Source organism: Plecotus auritus (assembly GCF_963455305.1).
Source record: "Plecotus auritus genome assembly, chromosome: 8".
In the NCBI taxonomy this organism is placed as follows: Eukaryota; Metazoa; Chordata; class Mammalia; order Chiroptera; family Vespertilionidae; genus Plecotus; species Plecotus auritus.
In genome coordinates, this window is record NC_137782.1 from 45685328 (window position 1) to 45702899 (window position 17572).

Below are 17572 nucleotides of genomic sequence, written 5' to 3' on the forward strand. Positions count from 1 at the left end.
CAGAGTAAGTGTTAAAGGCTGCATTGCCGTTTAAAGAGGCAGAATGAATGAATGAATGAATGAATGAATGAATGAATGAATAAACAAACAAACAAACAAACAAACAAATAAATAATAACAAGCTTACCATCCCCAAAGAGGAAGCCAGAGAGCACAAGACTTTAAGAGACCCATGTATCCAAGTTTGATAGGAGCAGAAAGTTAATGATGCAGTCAGGGAGTGGGAGATGAAACAGAAAATTTGCAATGAAAGTTGGAATGACTGTACAAGTCTAGGGAATTTGCTCTTGATCCTGGTGGTAAAGGGAATGAACCAGTTTGTTGCATTTGTTCACCTCTTCACCCCTGATTCCTGCAGTGTTCAGTTCAGAATCATTCTCTCCTTCCTGACTCCCTGGGTCCTCCTTGTTAGGTGCACCTTCTCTGAATGCTCTTATGCCCCTGCTGCCCTTTGTTGCAGAACTTCTCACGCTATTAATAATACATTGTTAAAGAAGCTTCTGTGTGGTATTAATTTTAAATCTCCTGAGGTAGCAATTCTATTATAATGGTGTTTCTGATACTCCAAGGCTTTAGTAATATTCAGCTTGCATTCCAAAAAATCAGAGATTCTTTACCTGTTCTAGAAAATGCCATTTACTAGGATTGAGCCTGGAATCTGGCTTTTTAAGTGTGATACCTACATTTGTGAGCAGTTTAGCTTTTAAGATTTATGTTAGAAAGAAATTGACCCTTCAGTAGTGATGTCATGCAGAAAATGAGATGTAAATAGGTGCTTCCTCAATATAGCATTACTCAATTCCCAGAGTAAATATGAAGACTGAGACAACTTCATATTTCTCATTTAAATAGATGTACGTGACTGAGATAATCATTGTTTCCCTCTCTTGAAATAAAAATAACTGTTAGGCAGCAAACTACTTCAAACCCAAAGGCAGTAGAAAATTTTCCCCTTTTACCTTACTTATGAAATGGAGCAAAATGTAATTTGTCCAGGATAATATGGGTAACAAATTGCAGAGAATATTAAAACTCATCAGCTTCCTCATGTATTGTGCTGAGAAATATCAATAATTACTGTGTCTCTAAGAGAAAACTCAATTCATATACAGGCACACTCTGAAATTCATCAGTCACGACTTTGCAATTCATTTCATGCTCTTGCAATGTTTCAATAAAATATTACTTTGTTGAGAGTAACAACTGCTGAGGTTTAAGCTTCACTAATAATTTTCTTGGTCAGATATCTTCCACACACCTATGAACTCAAACGGAAGAAACAAGGCCATTAAATTGTCATAGACTTTGTAACGAATTACTAACATGGTTGATTTATTTGTGGGTGGAAAAATTGTGATGAGTCTCACCTAGATCTTCTCAGCAGTATTATTTTGTGGGCAAAAATCTGTAAAAAATGACTAACATTTAAAAATATATTTTTAGGGATGATTACAACTTTATGTACCTAAAGCACTGCTGGATCTCATAGACTGAATATGCAGATATGTCAAGGCATTGCTGTGTATATATTTCTTCTGACTCTTTACACTAAAAATGTTTCAATGTCTAGGGCATAGCTCACTCACTCTAGCTACAATAGTGATAATCAGCAAATGGACTGAGCAATAGAATATAGTGTTCCAGTGCCTGAACTCTGGAGTTAGAATCCCATTAATAGGTGTGACCTTAATCTAGTTACTTACCTTTACTGTTATTCCATTTTCTCTATTATAATAGAGGAAAATGATAGTATCTATTACATAGGATTGTTGGGAGGAATTGATGAGTTAATAAATGTAAAACATTTTGAAGAGTGATTGGCCTACAGTATTTTATAATTGCCAACTACTATTATCTCGTTTAACTTTATCAAAACCCTAGTAAGAGTTAGTATTTTCACTTACGCGTTTTTGTTTTTTTTTTTTAGGTAAAAATCTGAGATTTAGCCATTTCAATGAGTTTGTCCAAGGTCATGCATCTTGTAAACTTTGCAGTCTGGATTGTAACCCAGACTGTATGATTAAAGTCCATGAGTTTTATTTCCATGTTATAATTTCTCCACCTATATGCATTTTTCCTGACACCTCCTCTGTCATTATCCTCATGTTTCTCCTATGACCAGCCCTGATAAAGTTATGTAGTTCAGAACTTGCCTATGTACTGCATTATAAACATGATTGTCCATATGGTTTAGTTCTGTTTGTCTAGGTAGGTTGGAATCTCATCAAAGGCATGGGTTGTTCCTTAAATAACACATTTCCTCCAGAGTTTGTACATTGTCCTGAATGACTAATGTTTGCTTAATAAATTTTATTTTATTGGAACAATAATGGAACAATATGACTTAAACATACACAAATTCAATGGCAAATTTCTGTAGAAATTTTATGAAATGTTGGCAAATATATTTGGAACAATGATGTTATTCCTCCATGATCAGTCATTAGACGGTTTATAAAAGGCCTTGATACATAGATTAGAGGTTGACTAGAGAATTTCCACACAACTGGAATAAGGGGAAAAAGCACACAGGGTCAAAAGAAAAAGTGCATGGCTAATTCCACCTGGCCAAAGGCTTGCATGATAATGCAACTGCACAGTACTCCTGGCATGGAAGATCTCTGTTCCTTTTGTTGCTAAGTCTAAGCTGGCTTCACAAAATTAGAGCTACATGGAGTGATTCTGAATTATAAAATGGCAGTCTGCAAAGAACATCTGTGCTCTCACCTCTAGTATAATAAATGTGGAATGTGTTTACTCAGGGTAATCTAGAATAAAAGATGCTTCCCGGAGTTAGTGAGCTATGACCTTGCATATAAAGGGGGCAGGCATTGACCTTGTCTTGGGCAGCTACATGCTTTTATATCATATTTTGCATTATAGAGGCAATAAATCAAAGGCTACGGTGGGACTAAACACATACTAGTATGTATAAGAAGTGTGGTAGCAGTAACCTATGACTTGATTCATTTCTTAAACTTTGGGGAAGTGTCCGTGATCAGCAGCAGTTATAGAGGACTGTGATGAGCACCAGAGTATACTCACAGTAAGAGAAAATGAAGATGTGATGTGAGCACAGACATTTCTAACTCTAAATCTTATTTATGAGAAACATCTTAATAAGGCCATGCAGAAACGGCATTGTGATAAAATCCTATCACTCTTGGACTTGGTTCTGCAGCATTCATTTAGATACATATACTAAACATGATTTGTTTCCCAAAACTCCCTGTCCAAGACACATATGAGGCTAACAGTTTAAGCAAACAATGTCATTTGTGTTTCAACTTGAAAATAAAGGACATTTTAAAATGTATGATTTGAATGATAGTGTCTTCGCTTACTACAAGCTCTAATTGATAAAGTAACTTTTCTCTATCAACAAGAAAGTTCAATGTTATAAAAATAAGAATATTTAGGGCATGTGCTGGGGGGTGGGAATGGATGGGGAGAGGTCATGGGGGGGAAGGAGACATATGTAATAATTTAAACAATAAAGAATTAAAATAAGAATAAAAAGAATATTTCTAAAATTGAACTATCTCTTATTTAAGGAACAGTAAATCTTCCTAAACAATTTTTATAAGACTAAATTCGGCCATTTGCCCTATTTTATGGGCTAGTAAAATGTCTAAATGGACTCCAATAGCCAAACATGATCCATAGAGACATTCTTTTCTTATCTAAATCTAGCACTTCTCCCTTAAAATGAATATTGTATATTACATAATCATCTTTTAATAGCACAGTATTCCATGACCCAGCCACTAATATATACTATTATATGCAATTTTCTTCTCAAAATTTGGAGGACATTACATTTATTTAAAAGGTGAAAGATTTATATGGTCTGAAGAGAAACCAGAGTATGTATTTAAAATAATTTAGTGACCCAATGTGACAGCACACATTTGCTTGACTAGATCAAGTTTTAACTTAAAATTTTAAATACATGTGAATTATAATCTTACTGAAAATTACTCATGCATTTATTGGTATCTTGAATATTTTTTAAAAAGATATTAAGAATGCAAACAAGAAAGAAAAGGAGCAAAAATAAATACAAAAGAAGTTTTGCAAAATTTTTTACTATTGGAAAGGGTAAGATTAACATGATGTTTGGCCAGAGGTGACAAAAATACCCAATGCAATGCTAACCTTTTTTTCAGTGAAAATTTTTACAAGTTTACATTACTTTGTATGAACTTTCCTATCCTTGCCTAGCATGGTTTTTTATGTCCTTCATGCCACACATAGATCATAAAATCTTTTGTGTTCAAGATGTGTGCTGACCAATCACTGCAGGTCACTAGTAACAGTCCTGCCCGCACCATCCTCTCCAGAATGATGCTTGGGCTTCCATTCCAGCCCTAAATTTTCACTCATGCAAGTCTCTCTCTTGTCTACACCTGCTTAAGATCCCTGATAATTCCTGTGCTTTGTACCTCTGCTTTCAGCTGAAACCATCCCTTTCATGTTTGGGGGTCTCCTTACATTAACCATCCTGTTGCCAAAGCTCTAACCCTTCTGTTCCATTATCTTTCCTACCTCTTTTCCTAAAAGAAAACCCTGCTTGGGTCCAGTTAGATGCCTTTTATGTGAATTTAAAATTAAAACATAAAACCAAAGTAAAAAGGAAGTTTAGGAGATTGTGATGTAATAACCCAATGAGATAAGAGGAAAAAAAATCTTGGCCTAGATATCAGAATACATTAAAAACAAAAACCTTTCGTGAAGAGGTAATGACGGGCCCTCAGCTCAGGGAGGCCATGCATATCCAGCAAATGTCTAGCTCATTCATTTTTCAAGGACCTGGGTTGATGGGATAAATGATGTTCATAGCTGGAAACAATAGCTTAATGGGGATTTAAAATGCCTGCCTTTCACCATAATACTCTCTCCTCACTTGTTTCATTTTATTTAATAAAGAGGAATAAAAATTTGAATATCTCTCATCATGATAAAGTAAGACATTAAAATTTTCAGTCCCCTCCATCACTTCCTTCCTTCTGTATTATGTTTGAGGAAGGTGCATGTGTCTCAGAATTGCTACTTCAGAGCTGTTCAGTCACAGGGTTTTACTTAAAATGGGATTTGGATCCATCTGCTAATGCAGAAGTAAAAGATGGTCCCTTCAGTTGAGAGGGGAAGGCTCATTGATCATACGCTTTTTTCATGCTGGAAAGTTGAATGCTTTCCATCTTTATCAAGTAGGAGCACGATGAGCAGCAGGAGCAGGGCACAGCTTCTGGTCATGAACCACAGGACTTGGCAGGTACAGTCCCTGGTGATTTTGGAGCACTAATGCACTCTCTCTGTCCCCTTGGATAACTGTCAATGGAAAATGATCTACCATTGGTACACCAAATACCCATGAAATGGTATTCCAAGGGTGGTCACTGCTTTATCCTCTAGCAGCTATCTTAATTTGACTTCCAGCCACAGAGCAACTTGTCACTTGGGTCACATGAGTGAGTTGTCAAACTTTTCCCCCTACCCTAGTATTTTACATAACTAGAGATACCACAGAGGAAATTGAAAGGTCTGCAGAAAACATCATCACCCTTATCTCCGTGTTACTCTGTGGGAGGGCAATTTGTTCTGCTTTGAAAAATAATGGTCCACTTTGCAAATGAAATTTTTGCAATGACAGATGGTCCAATAGGAACCAGTGTGGCTCTAATTTAGTTTTCCTAATAAGTAGAAAAAGATTTTACTTGATGAATACATTAGAAGACTGGTGGAGAAAAGATATCTGATGGAGGAATTAATAAAATACACAGTGTGCTTTGCTTTTTTTTTTTTTTCTAAGTGTATTCATTACTAGATAGGTCATAGCCATTTTATTTCTTAGTTTTCCCAGAATGAAGCTAAATTCTCCCCTCGGTCTTAAGATAGCACTGGTACCAGATTTCGTTGACAACCCTCAGTGATAAGACACTTTATGATAGGTTTAGTTTCTCCTCATTGATATAAAACATGAAAAATTCAGAATATAATCCATATACCTATGTCACATAGCCTTCTGGTAATGCACATCTTAGGATGTAAAAGGGAATAAGGGTTAATAGACTCTCAAAGCACTGGCTCTGAACAAGGAAGACAGACAGAATAGCAATCTTAAGCCTATCTGTAGCAGATGTGAAAATGTGTCTACCTGATGCATAGCTGTGATGGCCAGATGCATCTAGTTCTCTGCATCCCTTTGCCAGGCCCTGAGCAGCTAGTTCAATTGTTACATTTTCACATTCTTCTGCAGTTTTCTTTTTCACCTGATTTCTGTGATGCAGGTTCCCCTAGCCCTCTTTGTACCTTTCTGACCCTCTCTTCCATCCATTTCACCTCATCCTTATCTTCTGTCCACTCCACAGATGCTGATGTTCAATGTAGAGGCTAGCCTCACTTTGGATCCTTTCCTTTTCAGCATCTGTCCTTCTACTGCAGGGAACCTTGAGCACTCCTCATGTCCAACTTGTTGAAAATGGAGCTCACTCTGCCTCCATCCCTCCCCAGCCAACCCATACTTCTCCTCGGTGGTCTTTCTTAGGATGGATTGAGGCTCCTTCACCCAGCCAATCATCTACATTGAAAACCTTGAGATCATTGTAGACTCTTCCTTGGCACTTGCCTTGCTTGAATCGATCATTATGAAGTTCTGCTACTTCTGTGTTCTACATATTTCTGAGGTCCAGGCCTTCCTCTCCAGCTTCCCTGCTCTTGGCCAAGACCAGATCTTCTCCTGTTAAGCTTTTCCCCCTGATACCCCTGCCTTCAATATCATATATCCATATCCAGTAACATTTAAGTGACTTTTGTTAAGTACACATTTACTCATGCAGCCACTCTTTCTGAAATCTTTATTATATCCCATTGCTTTCGGGTTAAATTCCTGTGTGTCGGCTATATGCGGGCTGAATGATTAATTCAACTTTAAGAAAAGACTCAGAAATTTTATTTCTTAGTAGTTTAGTCATATGAAAAGTACTTCCTATTTCATAGACTTTTAATTTCCTAAAAAGAAAATTTTTACATCTTTCAGTAGGATATTATGAGCTACATTAAATGTAAGATTTACTATTTATCTAAAACTTGAAAGAAATTCCATGGTATTATTACTGTCCTAAAAAATAACTTTTACTGAATTTCTTTTTGCTACATTTATACCTGACAGTAATAATTTATCGGGTTTACTTGTGCTTCAACAACTTATAATTAATGCAATTGTAATTATCTGCTCTGTTGAAGTGGTAAAGCCTCAATACTCTATATTCACCTTTGGAAAATATATCTAGTGTTCAGCATATTTTCTTCTGTTTGTTTTGTGAAAATTGGACCAAGAACCTCAGAAATTTAAAAATTGTTGGCTCTTACTCTTTTAATAGTCTCTGAGAGATCCTGTACACTATATGTATTTTTTTTTGTCAAATGTTATGGTTGCTTCATATTTTTATTATAACCTGGTTTTGAGTGAGACTTGTTTACAATACAAAAACTCCATAATACAGGTCAAAATCAGACTTTGGGACTTGAAATCACCTGTACCATTAAAACAACAACAAACTAACAGAAAAGTTCACTGTACATATTTTCTTTGTCAAGATTTTATGAATGATGTATAATTAAATATAAGCAAACCAGAAAATATCTTCCACTCAATTTTACATTCATGACAATTACATGTAGACACAGTTAGTATTTGCATAATGATCATGTAACTGTGCCGTGCTGGCGCAGCCAAGGGTGGACCTGAGTGGGGGCGGCTGAAAGGCTTAGAAAAGACAGACAAGAGAATGAAAGCTGGGTCTTGGTGGGACGCTGCTTCCTGAGAGACAGCGCCGACGCCCACAAGCCGTGTCTTTATTTTATAGCAGATGCCACGAGGCAAAGTACAGGTGTGGCCAAGTTGTTTACAACATTCTTGTGAGTTTCGAATCTACTCAGTTACATGAACCTGAACTCTATCAAGTCCACATCACTCAGGCACGTGGGGCCATGTGTTTGGACCATAGGTACAAGCTCACAATTATAGCTGTTGACCATAACTGTTCTGGGAGGGCTCTGCTCTCCAAGCTGGGACTTGTACATGGCCACGAGAGGACTGTGCCCTCTCATCAGTCCAAGGCTTGAACCTGTCCAAAACACTGTAGCTGCACCCCACAGTAACTAACAGTTTTGTAGGTTGTTGATTTGTATCTAAATCATATTTAAATTTCAGTTTTATATCAGACCAAACATACTGCTTTCTTATACACTGAGTGGCCAGATTATTATGATCTCTGAACGCATAATAATCTGGCCACTCAGTGTATATCCTATATAATAAAAGGCTAATATGCAAATTGTCCTCTCGACCAGGAGTTTGACCAGCAGGCAGGCTGACCAACCACCCATGTCCCCTCCCCCTGGCTAGCCTGGCTGGACCCCACCCATGCACGAATTCATGCACAGGCCTCTAATATATATACATATATACATATATATATGTGTGTGTGTGTGTATACACACACACACACACACACACACACACACACACACACACTGAGTGGCCAGATTATTATGCGTTCAGAGATCATAATAATCTGGACACTCAGTGCATATTCCAATATGCCAAGAAATATATATGGAAAATAAGAGAAGAGCTTATTTTAAAATATTTATTATAATTATAATGTAAAAAAATATTAGTTGTCCAAATAATTCATTTTTCTTCCAAGTTAATTATTTCTTAATTCTAGATTCTGAGACCTATCTGTAAGGATTCTGCTTTTTTTAACATTAAAACATATTTTGTAAAGGATAATTTATTAAAAGGAAAAAGTTAGTAATAGAAAAATTATTATTTCTTTAGCAGTTGTTAAGCACAAAAATGAGCAAGAGAAATCATAATTTGCTAAGTTATAAGGGTAATGTGTTTTGACTTAAAATGACATAAAATGAGTGGAATACTAAAAGGCTAAAGAATAAAAAACTTGGAAATGATAGCAAGAACTAAAGAGTTTCATACGTTCTTGCTGTATTTCTAATCATTCTTCCAAAGAAATTGGAAATCAACTGGCAGAGTTTTCTTCTCAATCTTGTCTTATCTGTGAATGAAAATACATTTATCTTTGGTAGAACATATAAAACATATGAATTACACAATTCTGAATAAAATCACAACTTAATCAAATGGATAATATTTTCTGCTCCCACACACAGCTCCAGTCTGTGAAGGAGCTCAGTCTCCATAGCAACTATCATAGGATAACAGTCTGTTTTTCTCAGACCGTTTTTTGTTTGTTTGTTTTGTTTTAGATTAAGAAGAATTCCCTAGGCTTATTGTTAATATTTTGTACTAGCAAACTACTGAACCAAGGAAAGACTCTTGCTAGCAACTGTGTTTGAGATTAACTTCTGAAAAGTTAATTTGTTAAAGACAAGAGGGAAAGCTAAATGTTTGCAATAAATATAACACAATCAACCTTATAAAATTATAGCAATTTAAAAGGTCAAATTCTGAATCACCAGCTATGAATATAATTGAAAAAAAAACAACATTGATTTTATTTTTTATAGTTTCTGAGCAACTGTGTATGTAAAAATATACATGAGACAGGAAAACCAACTGGTGTTAATCCATTATAGCTACTCAATATATCTACAAAATAGTAATATATGTGGATAGGAATCTTTGATCCAAAATCAATGTTAATACTTTGCTATTTATTTATTTATTGAAGCTTAGATTGCCCTAAGGAGAAAAATATCATGATTGAAAAGTAAGACTTTTGAGAATATACAGGGTAACCGTACAACTTAATCGTTTATATTTCACCAAAGTTAGAGTTGAGATGGAATGTTTCCAAATATGACAGTATTGATAATGTTGGTTCTTTTCATCATTTTGAAAGGGGCTTTAGCCTTGCCAGTGTGGCTCAGTGGTTGAGCATCCATCCATGAACCAGGAGTTCATGGGTTTGATTTCTGGTCAGGACACATGTCCAGGTTGTGGGTTTGGTCCCCAGTAGAGGGCATGCAGGAGGCAGCTGATAGATGATTCTTTCTCATCATTGATGTTTCTATCTCTCCCTCTCCCTTCCTCTCTGAAATCAACAAAAATATATTTTAAAAAAGAATATTTATTGAAAAAAAAATAAAAGGACTTTAAGACCATTTGACCCACAAAGTGGCAAGAACACCATGTAATGGATCAGAAATAAATGTATTTCTCTTTTCTTGTATTTCCTTTTACGTGTCACATAAATATCTCAGATCAATTGTTCTCAAACTATCCTAAGTCTGAGTCACAGGAGGGCTCAGGAAATAAGATTGCAGTCTCTTCTCCCTCTTACAGAACTTCTGCCTCTCAGGTCAGATGTGAGGCCTGAGAACATGCTGTCCAACAAGTTCCCGGGAGGCTGATGCTGATGGTGTGGGCCACCCTTTGACACCACTGCCTTAGAATATAGTATCTCCTGCCTTGTGTAACTATTAGAATTGAGTACACTTCTACTTTTCTAATCATTTGTCTCTATATTTATCCCTGGTTTACTTCATTAGGAAGCTTAACCTAATTATGAATTTTTCTACATCTTACTAATAAAAGCCTAGGTAGTCCTCTCACCTTCATGCTGTGATGCCCTCACACCCTCACAAGATGGCTGCACACACAGCAGAGGCGGGGCCTGGCAGCCGCTCTGCAAAGCTTCTGCCAGGGTTCCTGCGGCCCTGTGCCTGCTGCAGAGGCGGGACCCCTGGCTCCAGCCTACCTCTTTGGGGCAATCCATGGAGGAGCACCAGATGGGTGGGCCGGGCCTACCTCTTTGGGGCCATCAATCACAGGACTCCCGCACTGTGAGAGCTCACAGGCCAGGCTGGGGGACTACCCCCCCCCCCCCCGAGTGCACAAATTTTGTACACTGGGCCTCTAGTATTAAAATATTTCTCTTGAATTTATTTTATTTTAGTCTTTTATTTTTGCAGTTTAACCTTTAACATTTGGAGGGATTAGGCTCAAAATTCTCTAGATTAGACTTTTTCAAAATCCCATCACGCATGTCACTTGTATTTCCATTGTTACTATGATCCAATCTTTTTTAGGCTATTTCCCACAAATCTAAATGCTATAAAACACTTATCTTGTACCTGACACATAAACATTTCTACCCTCTGTATTCCCATAAGAAAATCTGACATTTCTGATTTTAAGATATATGTTTTGTAAATATATTCTGCTCCTTAAAATTGGCTTATATATACCAGATATTCTTGAAATAAATCGAACACAGAGTAGAAAAACATCCATTGGTTCTTTAATTAATACTAAAGGAATCCAATTTTTTTATCACAATATGTTAGTTTAAACTGTGTAGTATATATTATTTCAAAAATAATAATTTAAAATTTTACTACCATATTATACATCAGCTTTAATATGCCAATGATTGTTTTGATTCTCTGAGTTAGCTATGTAGTTTTTCCTAACATTTTCACTAAAATTGACCTATGAATATCCCATATCATAATTTGAAATATTCTGTTCAACACTATAGAATTATAGCTAGAATGTATCTCTGAATTCTAGTCCAATGTCTTCATTTTACGATTTATTAAACTGATGTCTCTATAATTAAGTGACTTGATATAGATCTATGGGCACAGAAAGTGAGAAATGGGATCCATTTACTCTCATTTCCATATGAATGGTTTTTGCAGTATAATACATCTTTTTTAAATAGCTATACATTTAATGTAAATAAAGGTACAATGTAATATAAAATATATATAAATTACTGAAAATATTTTTATATGTTACTTAATATGTTTATCTAAAACTAATTTCATAGCAGTAAACTCTTTTTTTAAATCTGCACCCAAGGATATTTTTTCCATTGGTTTCTAGATAGAGTGGAAGGAAGGGAGGAGGGTGAGAGAAAGAGAAAATCATCAATGTGAGAGAGACACATCAATTGGTTGCCTCCAAACTGTCCAGGCACCGACCTCCAGAACCCATGGCTATGTTACTTGTACCTGGCCAAGGGAATTGAGGCTGTTACTCAGCTGGCCTTAAGGAGATCATCCTGGTGTATCATCCAGGTGGGGCTAAATCACAGGAGTCTTACTGGGAGAGCTGGGGGCTTCCCTCATAGTGTTACAGGATGGCCAAGATGCCACTGGTCACAGCAGTGAGGCGAAGCAGGCAGCCCTGGGAGCTGTGAAAGGCAAGAAAACCCTCCCCATGACTCCAAAGGGAACACCGCCTGGCTGACACCTGGATGTTAGCCCTGTGAGACCCCGTGCAAACATCTGACCTCCCAAACTGTAAGATGATCCATTTATGTTGTTTTAAGCCAGTTAGTTTGTGGTAATTTGTTATAGCGCCAATTGGAAACCAGTGCAGTACTTAGATAAGCTCTCAGGCGTGTTTTACCAACAACATGAATTTCTCCATCCTCTCACTGCGTCCCTGTGCTATTGATCGGAAAAGTCACCTCCTCCCCTCCCCCTTCCATCTCTGTGATCACTTCCTTTTTTCTTCTGGTATTCCCATCTTAATCTTCCACCTGCTACTTACTCAATTTGAAAAAAGAGTCATGATCCCTCCTTAACCCTCATGTAGAAGTCGGTGCTTTGGTTGGAGAAGTCTGGCCTTCAGTCCTGCCTGTATCAATATTAGCCAGGGACTGGGGGAATGGAGCAGGCCTTTCATTATAGAGTGATCACACCACTTCACAGTCAAACCTCTTTTTCACAGAATGACAGGGCTGGAGTCAATGATTGGTGAGCGTTTGTTCCCAATGTTTTCTGTGGCAATCAGCAGCTCCAATTTGACTTGTATTTTTTTTTTTTACTTGTATTTTTAACAGAGACCCTAAATGTAGTAGCACTTAAAAGCTGGTATCAAATGATTCATAAACAACAACAACAAACAAACAAACCAAAACCTGATAAGGGGTTATAGCCTAATTTACAACTTACAATTCCTTTCAGACATCTTTCTTGACCTCCCTGCTTCACAGCCAGCAGAAAAGGTAGTTTCTGCAGCTCCTGCAACTGTCTCATTAAGGTGTCTGATTGGGATAATCTCACTAGAGTGAGAATTTTTTGCAGATCACTTTCCATTCATTGAAGGTTTCTTAAGCCAGACAGAGGACCCAGTCCACTTAAATGACAATTTTCTCAAGCTCTCATTTTCACATCAATAATTCAGCTCTCCTTCACATCTTTGGTTTTGGCCCCGTTTTTTTTTTTTTTTGTTTTTTTACTTCAGATGTGAAGACAGATTATTTCTTTTATTGCCTCATAGTTCTGAAATTGACCACTGCTTTCGATGCTTCAGGTTTTTTGCAACTGAATGAAATAAAAATAATTAAGAAACAGCTTGCAGATTCCACTTATTTTACATTAAAGAAAAAAATGACAAACATTTGTGTATTTCAAAACTTACATGTGTTTAGAAGGTTACCTGTACAATTTATTTCTTGCTTAATACCTATTGAATAGTTACTCTGTGAAGCACTGTTCTAAGTTCTTTAAATAGTTCATTGGTTTTTTTTTTTTAATTATATTTTATTGATATCTTACAGAGAGGAAGGGAGAGGGATAGAGAGCTAGAAACATCGATGAGAGAGAAACATCGATCAGCTGCCTCCTGCACACCTCCCACTGGGGATGTGCCCGCAACCAAGGTACATGCCCTTGACGGAATCGAACCCGGGACCCTTCAGTCCGCAGGCCGACGCTCTATCCACTGAGCCAAACCGGTTTCGGCAATAGTTCATTGGTTTTAATCATCAAAATAAATCTGTGAAAGTTCTGCTGTAAATCTATGTTAAACATTACACTCTGTACAAAATACAATGTAACAGCAAAAAATGATTTATTGATCCTCTGCTATAGTCTTTTAATTAAGACTTTGCAAATGAATTTTAAATAGGATGGAGATAATTGCATAAATTCGTGGTTTAAAATATTTTCCTAGTTCCATTTTGAGCAGTAATTTGTATACTCTTTGAGGAATCTTAATGCCTTCATTGCACTATGCCACCCCAAATCATCACAGGTGTTCATTTGCCTAAGAATCAAGTGCATTGGGAAGTATTGGTGCCTGAGAGCTAGAAGTACTAGATCCTGCCTCTCAGAAATATTTAGAATAAATGTATGGCCAGCGTGCATTAGACACAAACTCATACCAGTCAGCTATGGGACATAATGTGACCTTGTCTCATAAAGTGAGGAAGGTCAGGTGGTGTGCAGCCCTTCCATTCAGTACAGCTCTGCATACACAAATCAGTGGCACCAGATTTATTCCACAGACATTTACTAAAAGCCTCTTATGTGCCCAAAATATGCCAATTGTCAATTTTCTTTTTAAATTAAGCTTCCTTTATTGGCTGGACACATTCCTTGGGGAATTCTATTTGAATGGTGCCATATATTTTTTATTTCATTATTCACACAGCTGATATTTCTAATTATCTAATCTGCTCTCCTGCAATGATGGTTCCTCTCCTGCCCATTGCTCAGTCCCATATTCACACCTGAGTCTTGTCCTAACCACTATCCGTAACCCACCCCTCCTTCATCTCAATTTTAAACATCTCACATCTGGCATCATATCTTCTCTGCTCATTCCCCTATAACTTGAATTCCAATATCTTTGATTCCTCCTTTCAGAGTATCTCAAGACTGTCACGTACCCATTATCCTCCTTACTCTGCTGAAATTCCACAATTAGTCATTATAATAACTCATCTGGATATACATTCCAAGCTTTTTCCAGCTGTCACTTCATGATGTGGGCAAAACCACTACTTGATTCTATTCTATTTCCTGATAGTACCTCTTTGTGACCGTCCAAATAATGGCCCCCCACAGATGTCCACATCTTAATTCTGGGAACCTGTGAATATGATAGTCTACCTTAGGTAACGGGGGACTAATATTGCTCATCAGCTCATCTTAATCTAGGGAGATTATCCAGGGGTCTCATATAACACAAGAGTTCTCAACAGGAATTGGGAGAGAGAAGCAGAGAGAAGGCAATGTGAGCAGAATTAAGCTAATTGTCCCTGGTTTTGCAGATGGATGAAGGGGGCACAAAGGAATAAACGTAGCCTCTGAAAGCTGGAAAGGGCAAAGGAACTGGCTATTCCCTAGAGCCTGCAGAAAGAACAGAGTCCTGCTGACATCTTTGTTTTAGCCCATTCAGACCATGTTGGACTTCTGACCTCCAGAAATATAAGATAATGAATTTGTATTGTTTTAAGTTCCTAGGCTTGTGATAATTTGTTACAGCAGCCAAAGGAAACTAATCCATTTGGCAATTAGACATGGACATATTATGGATTATATTTCTATTTTTAGCTAATAAACTCTTCATCTACTCACTCAACCATCCTGTAGAAAAGATTTAGGGGCATCTACATTGATGGAAGGCATTATGGTGCCATAGAAGAATATAATTATAGGAATTAAGTGAAATATACATATTCACTTCATGCACATTGGATTTTAGAGTATGTTCTTCATTCCCAAAGAAAGCCTCCTACTTAGCCTAAATAAGGTTTGACCCAAATTCTATAATCTTAGTTAGACATGGACTCATACATCCCACTATTGCTACATGGCCCAAATTCCTATCCTATATAATCCTATATAATAAAAGCCTAATATGCAAATCGACCAAACAGTGGAATGACTGGCAGAACAACCAGTCACTAGGATGCGCACTGACCACCAGGGGGCAGACACTCAACACAGGAGCTGTCCCCAGCCCGCAGACCCCAGGCCAGTCAAGGCGGGTGCCAGTGGGAAGGGACCCCCTGATTGCCCTGCCAGTTGCCCCACAGATTTGCCCTGATCACCAGACAGGCCTAGGGACCCTACCCATGTATGAATTTCATGCACCGAGCCTCTAGTTTTGAATAAAAGTACTCTTGGAGAGATCTGAAGTATACCAGTAATTACACATTTCTTGAGTGAGGTGCTCCATGGAGGGTACTTACAGCATCCTACTGTGTTTAGTCTCACTTGTCATGGAGAGAGGGCTGCTGATTTCGGGAATATGAATGACTCTCAGCTCTGAACAGGGCAGCCATTCCGTTTTTATTCTGGAGCCAACCAAAACAACACATATTTCATACTTTAGAGCTCATAGTCAGCTGAGCTGAATTCAAACTACTGACTGGGAGGTGAGCAGACTCATTTTTCTTTATACCAGATTTCTAAGGTATCAATTCTCTGATATATTAAAAAAAATGAGTTTAGCAAAATCTGACCCCCCCCTCTCAAGGCACATTTGTATTTTCTTACTCCCTCCTTTTTCTTACACAAAAGGTAATATAATGTAGGTACTATTTTGAATTTTGTTTCTTTCCACAATATATTTTAGAAATTGTTCTATATCAGTTAATAGATATTTCTTCATTTTTTTTATAGCTGCAGTATCTCTGCCATGCTAGGCTCTGCAGAAATCCTTGGCAAGAAAACATAGGATGTGGTGTCTGATACTATTTGAAACCACCCCCCCCCCCACATACACACACACATGGACACAGCACATGATCCAAAAGACATGTTTCCCCCCTTCGTCCTTAATACAATCCTCTCCTAAGGTAATAGGCACAGAATGATTTAGGAGCTCAAAGCAAGATAAATGGGTAGCAATGGGGGAATTATCAATGAAAAATATAATTTCAGATTTGCCATATGTTATATCCATGTGCTACAAGTATTCTGTGAAGCATGAACTTGGCCTCTGCTCATCTCCTATGGACTTTGTATTCATTTAACACAAGGTGTGTAATGAGAACAAATGTTGGAAATAGCAACCAGACTCCATCCTGATTCTGTAACCTCAGATCCATTGCTTGCTTCTCCATATTGTAGTTTTGTCATCTGTAAAATGAGAATTGTATAACAACTGTCTCATAAGGTTACTGCTAGGATCTAAAAAGATAAAATATAAGTTATATAAAATACTTAAAATGTACTATGCATATGTTAAATGCTCAGGAATGGTATATATTATTACAGAAGCTTCAAGGAAGCATCTAGTTATTTAAAACTTCTTAAGGTAACTTTTCTGCCTTCTCCCCAACACCAGTGTTTATATATTAACGTAAAGCATTTGTGAAGACCCAGCATGCCTCCTGAAGAGAAATTTGCACCCATGTCACAGATGGAGCATGGAAAACTCCTAAGAATTGGTGAATTGATTCTAAAAGCTGTTTATTCATGGCAGGCAGAGACTGGGAGAGTTTTGACAGAGCAATGATCAACAACATATGGTGAGATGAATAGAGAATCTAATACTATTCCAGCTCTAGCTTGCTTTCCCCCAATGCACACAATTATTGATGACCTTTGTAATTATAATGCCTGTTCCTCACAACAACTAACCTAGCTGGCAGAGGAATAAACTGAGGTTCAAAGAGGCTGGGTAACTAGTCAGACAAAGACCTTTCATGTAAGCCACTGTCATATGACTCTACAGTCAATTGTTTTTCTACTACATGCTGAGAGCCCTTTCTATTTTATTAGTGTATCTTTTTTCCTAAGAAACAAATGGAGAGAGTTCAAATACTGCCTT

At 37.3% G+C, this 17572-nt stretch overlaps 2 long non-coding RNA genes across 2 annotated transcripts in view; one reads left to right on the forward strand and one right to left on the reverse strand.

Annotated features, from left to right (window-relative positions):
* LOC308257279 overlaps positions 1 to 17572 on the forward strand; it is a 330605-nt gene that overhangs the window by 185730 nt on the left and 127303 nt on the right. The gene's annotated exons all lie outside the window — the stretch shown is intronic.
* Positions 1 to 17572, reverse strand: part of LOC308257280 — a 61309-nt gene that overhangs the window by 9499 nt on the left and 34238 nt on the right. The gene's annotated exons all lie outside the window — the stretch shown is intronic.